General features: G+C 39.7%; 1 pseudogene; it reads left to right on the forward strand.

Moving 5' to 3' along the window:
- The first annotated feature begins 5,050 nt into the window (after positions 1 to 5,050).
- Positions 5,051 to 5,167, forward strand: LOC126471892 (5S ribosomal RNA; annotated as a pseudogene).
- Positions 5,168 to 7,449: the final 2,282 nt, after the last annotated feature.

A 7,449-nucleotide genomic window follows, 5' to 3' on the forward strand; every position in this document is an offset into this window, starting at 1 on the left:
GCTGAGGTCATTAGTCCCCTAGAACTTAGAACTAGTTAAACCTAACTAAGCTAAGGACATCACAAACATCCATGCCCGAGGCAGGATTCGAACCTGCGACCGTAGCGGTTTTGCGGTTCCAGACTGCAGCGCCTTTAACCGCACGGCCACTTCGGCCGGCTTCTGAATAGCTGCTGTATCTCAAATAATTTACGATCAGCCTTATTTACTCATAGCTAGGCGTCATCTTGCGATTCTTTCCTTCCTCCATCCCTGTCTTGATAACTGTCTTCAAAAAGTCTCATGTTTTAGTATATGCCCAACCATTCTATATCTTTAATTATTCGTGCTCTTGATTTGTATTCTTGTCGTTGATTCATTGGCAGATATCGTCATTATCTACTCGATTAACATACCTGAACTCCAATAGTCTTTTACAACAGCAAAGCCGCACGGGGTCACCGTGCGTTCTAAGGCGCCTTGCCACGGTTCGCGCGGCTACCCCCGTCGGAGGTTCGAGTCCTCTCTTGGCCATGGTTATGTGTCTGTTGTCTTTAACGTAAGTTAGTTTAAGTTAGATTAAGTAGTGTGTAAGCCTAGGGACCGATGACCTCAGCAGTTTGGTACCATAAATTTCCAATTTACAACAGCAAATGTCAAAGGATTCTAATGGTTTCGTTTGTCTTCCCCTGTTGGTGTTTCTCATTCTTATAAACCTACGCTGCAAAAATAGCTTTCCATGAGTCATTTTCTGTTCTCGAGGCTTACGTTTTTATACTATGGGCTGTTTCATTCTATAGAAACTCCTTTTGCCTTGTGCAATCCCTGCTACTATGTCTTTCTTCCACCTTCTTTCTTTATCTATCCTGCTTCTGAGAGAGCAAAGTTCATCCACCTCTTCCAGCGTCCTTTGACCAAGTTTAACAATATGCCATCCAGCACGCCCACTAGCTGTGTACACCACAATATTATGTTTATATATAGCCATCTACTAGCACACGTTCCATTTCATTATGCAGCTGACTCATTTCCTGTTCGGTTTCGCCAAATGAGGCTGTGTTCTGAGTCGTGCATGGGTAGCTCAGTCGATGATACCTTGCCCGCAAAAGGAAAAGTCACAGGTTCGAGTCCCGACCCGACACACAGTTTTAATCTGCCACGAAGTTTGAAATCTGACGCAGAGTGAAAATCCGTTGTGCAAACGATCCCCCAGCCTGTGCCTAAGCCATGTCTCCGCAATATCCTTTCTTCCAGGAGTGCTGGTTCTCCAAGACATGCAGGATAAATTCTGTGAATAATGCTATCGGGGCGGGTCGGGAGTCGTGCTCGGGTAGTTCAGTCGGTGAGCGCTTGTTCGCGAAAGGCAAAGGTCCAAAGTTCGAGTCCATATCCCTCTCACAGTTTTGTGAAGATTATTCTTATTTTCAGAACTGATTTCATGAACAGAGATGTTCGTTCGAAAGAGATATATTATTTATGACAAGGTTCAGTAATTAATAAATATACGGGGAAGTAGTGGTCAGTATCCCCAGTTCCTTGAATAGGCCTCTACAGGACGTTCTTAAGTTCACATCACAAATGATTCGTTATTACACGCTTTTGGACTCGAGAACTTTAGTTTGGCTTGATGAGTTACCCCAAAAATGATTCCTCATGACATAATCGAGTGAAGGTAGGCGAAGTGTGCTATCTTTAACTTAATATCAGCTATATCTGACTGCATCCGTATTTCGAATAAGTATTTGTTTAGGATCTTCAGCTTTTCTGTGGCATGTTTTCCCAAAGGTACTCCATTGCCGAGCCGAGGCAATGACTACCTCTATTGACTTCACGGACTGAGTTCTACGCTCAGGCATAGACATAGTGGGGCTACCAGTTCGCGTTAGAATTTCCAGTATGAAATTTTCGTGCAGACGTCTAAAACGACAAATATTGTACATTTCACGCAGATTACATAAGAGGTGTAGAGGAACTTAGCAAAGAAAACTGAAATTATAAAAACTCTTCAGCAGTGTTAAACATAACTCAAATCCTAGACACTTGCTTAAAAAATTGTTTAATTTTCGAGCTTATATGAAATGTGCAGTCTTGGAACTTGATCTAATATAAGAAATACAGTTTTTTATGTCACGTGGCATAGGAAAATACAACATTTAGAAAGAAAAACTAAAAAGGAAAAGACGCCCTACTCATAACTCTGCATTTATTGGGAAAGTTTAAGGAACTTACGTCTGCTGTTATTTACAAGGAGATTTTTGTTTATTTTAGTACAGTTATTTGTGAAAATGTTTCTAAAAATGTGACATATTTTGACATAATTTGTTTCACATCTTTAGCACAAATGCACGTTTTTGAAAAGCATGAATAGTCAACTGTCATTCCAGAAGTTATTTATTCACTTCACGATCATTTGTGCTGGTTAAGAAAAAACATTCAAAGTCATCAAATCTAAGTATTTGAAACAATTTGTATCCTTCAAGTACAATTTGAAATACGAGATCGGATGGTTGCTTTAGGGCACTTCTGCACTGATTAACTCATATTTACTCAATCTCACCGTTTTCCAGTTTGCAGCAAACTTATTAGCAGTAACAGTAAGTGCTTTAGATTTATCACGCCAACTTACGAATTTTAATAAATGTTGTGATATATAATCTGCAATACATAAAAACGCACTTACATCATTCTGAGAGGTTTCTGTTTTATTTGCATGTTCATGAACATGCTCTAAATAGCTAACATGCAGTTGTTCATCTGGTGTTTCTACAGAACTCAGTGTCTCTTGCGTAGAAGTCCCCAAACAATGCAGCTCTCATTTTCGGAACACGCATTATTTTCAGTTTCTTTTCGGTGTCTATGACTTTCGGAACTGAACTGTCGTGGCATGCACCGCGCATTTGTCTCTAGCGACCAAACCTACTCTCTAAAGGATTCATATGAAACTTACCTAATAACAAATGTCTGCAGCCCACAAGAGTGCTGAAAACGTATTCATTTCAGTTCACTACTGTATCCGACAATGGTGATGGTAACTTGCTCAGTTTATCCCTTTTTGAACGATGAAAGATCTTTAAGTATTTAAGCTATCAGTGAAACTTTAGATATATCATGAAAACAGGGAAATATAAACGCTTGTTCCTCATCACACGGATTTAACCAGTTATTATGTTTACTTTTAAATAGATGAGTAGGGTCAAGAAACAAAACTATTTTCTCTGTCTGAGTAAATGGATTATCTTAGAAGTTCGTTATAGTATCGTCATAAAGAACTTAAAATAAATTATGGTTGATTCCGCTGCCGTTACTTATCACTAATAAAATAGTGCATCTCACATCCTTTGATACCGTAATGAGCTTAAAAGTAAGATCTATCAGCCTAACTGCAAGCAATTTCCTTAGAGGAAAACGAGCAATCGCATCATCATTGTCGGCAAATGACGATGTCAGCATATACGCCTAAATTTTGGTAGCAGTTTCACTGCTTTCTAAAATTCCCTCTAGACGCCAACCTCTGCACGTAACTTTTGGCAAAATACATATCATGTAAAAAGACGTTCACAGTTTTCTTATGTAAATTTTAAGTCACTAATGCTCTGAACTATTGTTGTTGTTGTGGTCTTCAGTCCTGAGACTGGTTTGACGCAGCTCTCCATGCTAATCTATCCTGTGCAAGCTCCTTCATCTCCCAGTACCTACTGCAACCTACATCCTTCTGAATCTGCTTAGTGTATTCATCTCTTGGTCTCCCTCTATGATTTTTACCCTCCACACTGCCCTCCAATGCTAAATTTGTGATACCTTGATGCCTCAGGACATGTCCTACCAACCGATTCCTTCTTCTAGTCACGTTGTGCCACAAACTTCTCTTCTACCCAATCCTTTTCAATACCTCCTCATTAGTTACGTGATCTACCCACCTAATCTTCAACATTCTTCTGTAGCACCACATTTCAAAAGCTTCTATTCTCTTCTTGTCCAAACTATTTATTGTCCATGTTTCACTTCCATACATGGCTACACTCCATACAAATACTTTCAGAAACGACTTCCTGACACTTAAATCTATACTCGATGTTAACAAATTTCTCTTCTTCAGAAACGCTTTCCTTGCCATTGCCAGTCTACATTTTATATCCTCTCTACTTCGACCATCATCAGTTATTTTGCTCCCCAAATAGAAAAACTCCTTTACTACTTTAAGTGTCTCATTTCATAATCTAATTCCCTCAGCATCACTCGATTTAATTCGACTGCATTCCATTATCCTCGTTTTGCTTTTGTTGATGTTCATCTTATATCCTCCTTACAAGACACTGTCCATTCTGTTCAACTGCTCTTCCAAGTCCTTTGCTGTCTCTGACACAATTACAATGTCATCGGCGAACCTGAAAGTTTTTATTTCTTCTCCCTGGATTTTAATTCCTACTCCAAATTTTTCTTTTGTTTCCTTCACTGCTTGCTCAATATACAGATTGATTAACTGAACTAATGAGGATGAAATATCGTCCAATTTGACCTTAATATTCACACAGTCACTATTCTAAAAGCTACTCGTACGACAAAGCAGGTTCTCTAGTGTGGAGTATTGGGTGCAAAGTAGATTATTACTTATTATCCACATGTAGTTGCTGGAAGCCACCTTACAGTTATTCAAACACACGTCTACACTGAAATCTCTTAACTTTTTATGATACATAACACAATTGGGATTTCTTTGAAACAAAGTCTTTAAAATGACATGAAATCATAGGTAATCTTATAGGAAAAGGCATTTAAATGTAATTCTTTAACTCTATTCGTTAAATCATCAATATAAATTTCGTCCTGTTTGAACCTTACACTAAAATTTAGTTCTTCTTGATACAAAATCTTTTTCTCTCATTCCTCTGGCGATTTTCTTTCAGTAGAAAGATGATCAGACATATAGGACGGTTGTCTAGGAAACAAAGAACGAACAGCAACCGGCGTAAACTTGACAATTGTCCTATGAAGTGTTATCTGCTCTCTTCGTTTTATCCTCAGTGCCTATGTTCTTCTACAGTGCGAAATACAGCACTAGTCCCAGGTGTGAGCCAACGGCCTTGCCACAGTGGTACACCGGTTCCCATCAGATCACCGAAGTTAAGCGCTGTCGGGCTGGGCTAGTACTTGGATGGGTGACCATCCGATCTGCCTAGCGTTGTTGGCAAGCGGGGTGCACTCAACCCTTGAGAGGCAAACTGAGGAGCTACTTCATTGAGAAGTAGCGGCTCCGGTCTCGTAAACTGACATACGACCGGGAGACCGGTGTGCTGACCTCATGCCCCTCCATATAAGCATCCAGCGACGCCTGTGGGCTGAGGATGACACGGCTGCCGGTCGGTAACGTTGGGCCTTCCAAGGCCTGTTCGGACGGAGTTTAGCTAGTCCCAGGTGTTAAATTTGCAAGAGGAACTACTCGCAACCCCTCAGTCTGCATCTTTTGGAAATGAAAATATTGAAATATTTCTTTCCTTTTATAATGTATAGTAAAACCTGCTACGCAGCATGTACGTCCCATTTAAAACGCCTAGGACAACTAATACATTGATATATCTTTTTCGACAGCAAGAAAAACATGTTAGACACAGTTACGGAAAAACTGCTTGTGCTGACTGTGCTTACGTACCCAAAATCTCACTCATTTTATCGACTGTTTCCTAATATGAAGACACAAAAATCTTTAAACGAATGGAATTCGTTCGTTAAAAGCTTACACAAATACACCACTAACAGCAAATCTTTCGAAATCACAGCTGTCTGCACAAAAGTACCAATGGGAGAAACGTCAGCATTATTAAAGAACAACAGCAAAAACAAGGGAACATAACAGATGCATATGTGGAAGAACTTTCAGGCTGATGTACTAAATAGCTTACTAATTAGAATGCAGAGTACTGTAGCACCAAACTCTAAAATCGGGAAAATTTTGTACTTACGTACAAAAGCATACTTTTCCAATGTTCTGTGTTTTATAGAGTGCCGAGAGCCAATATATCATTTTACATTCTCTTTCTGTAAATGCATATTAATAAACACGCTGGTTCATTCCTTTATTCTTTTTTTCCTCAGGCTCCATTCAGGATGATTTGTTCGTGACGGAGAATGGAAGACAACAGCAATGACGTGAGTACTAATTAAATTAATACTGTTGAGTTAGGAAATGGTTGCGGACTATACGTAATTGAAAGGAACTTAATGCTACTTGGTTCTACAAACAATAACTCCAGTGCTTCCACTTTCGCTATCCTTCGACGACCGGTGTGAGAGCAGCAGGACGACCTTCTGTGATGGAACAGCTACAATGCGGGAGCTTCATTAGGAAAAAAAATTGTTCAGATAGCGGGGCAGTGGTCTTATTTTATGTTTTCCATAGTTTTCGTAAATGATTTCAGGAGCGTTCCGTATTCTGCTTTAACCTTGTTAGTACTCACAAACCAACGTACGGAAAATGACAGTGACATACTGCCAATATTAATAATTTACACAATGTTCCAGTCGTGTATGAGAGAGGGAAATATACTGTCTATAAATTTCTGAAGGATTTTAACGGCTGTCATCCCTAATGCAAGTCCAAGAGCTTGGCGGAGGGAACTTCCCAAAGCACATGTACCTCGCATTAAGGCGTGTGTCCATAAGCACGAAACTTCCGCAAGTAAATTCTCCAAGTACTCGTATTTACAGAGGTGTTTACATTAGAACAAACACTTGCACAAATTTACTTCTGCAAGTTGGCCGGCCGCGGTGGCCGTGCGGTTCTAGGCGCTGCAGTCCGGAACCGTGGGGCTGCTACGGTCGCAGGATCGAATCTTGCCTCGGGCATGGATGTGTATGATGTCCTCAGGTTAGTTAGGTTTAAGTAGTTCTAAGTTCTCGGTGACTGATGGCCTAAGATGTTAAGTCCCATAGTGCTCAGAGCCAACTTCTGCAAGTTGAATGGGCAAGCCAACTTCAGGAACTTGCTGCAAGAACTTGCAGACGTGTTTCCATTAGAATAGCGTCGCGGGACAGGAAAGTGGAAGTTTACAATGTCGTGCTTTAAACTCTGATCAACTCCTACTATTGTTACATTATTACTGTTATTTTCTTGTCGAATGGGCCGATTGAGGATCGTGTGCCAATTTCAACTTCTTATTCCGATACTCTTTCATCTGTTCACTAAGTTTCTTCTTCCTGTCTTCTGTCCAGTTCAGAACAACTTTTATTCACTATCTTACCCTGGAATCTTTCAATATTCAGTACTTTTTCCCTAAACACTACTGTCAGGCATTTCTTCTGTTTTTATGTTATTATTTTCTAAATGGATTAAACTTGTTTTTGACTGTTTGTTCCATAAATATTTTAAGATCATTTTGATTAATCCACTGTCTTGTATTCGATATAAATGTCCAAAAAATAAAAGTATACTTTATTCATTGCTTCTGGTATTATCTTTCCTATGTTTCAATGCAG

This window comes from Schistocerca serialis, chromosome 3 (genome assembly GCF_023864345.2).
Source record: "Schistocerca serialis cubense isolate TAMUIC-IGC-003099 chromosome 3, iqSchSeri2.2, whole genome shotgun sequence".
In the NCBI taxonomy this organism is placed as follows: domain Eukaryota; kingdom Metazoa; phylum Arthropoda; class Insecta; order Orthoptera; family Acrididae; genus Schistocerca; species Schistocerca serialis.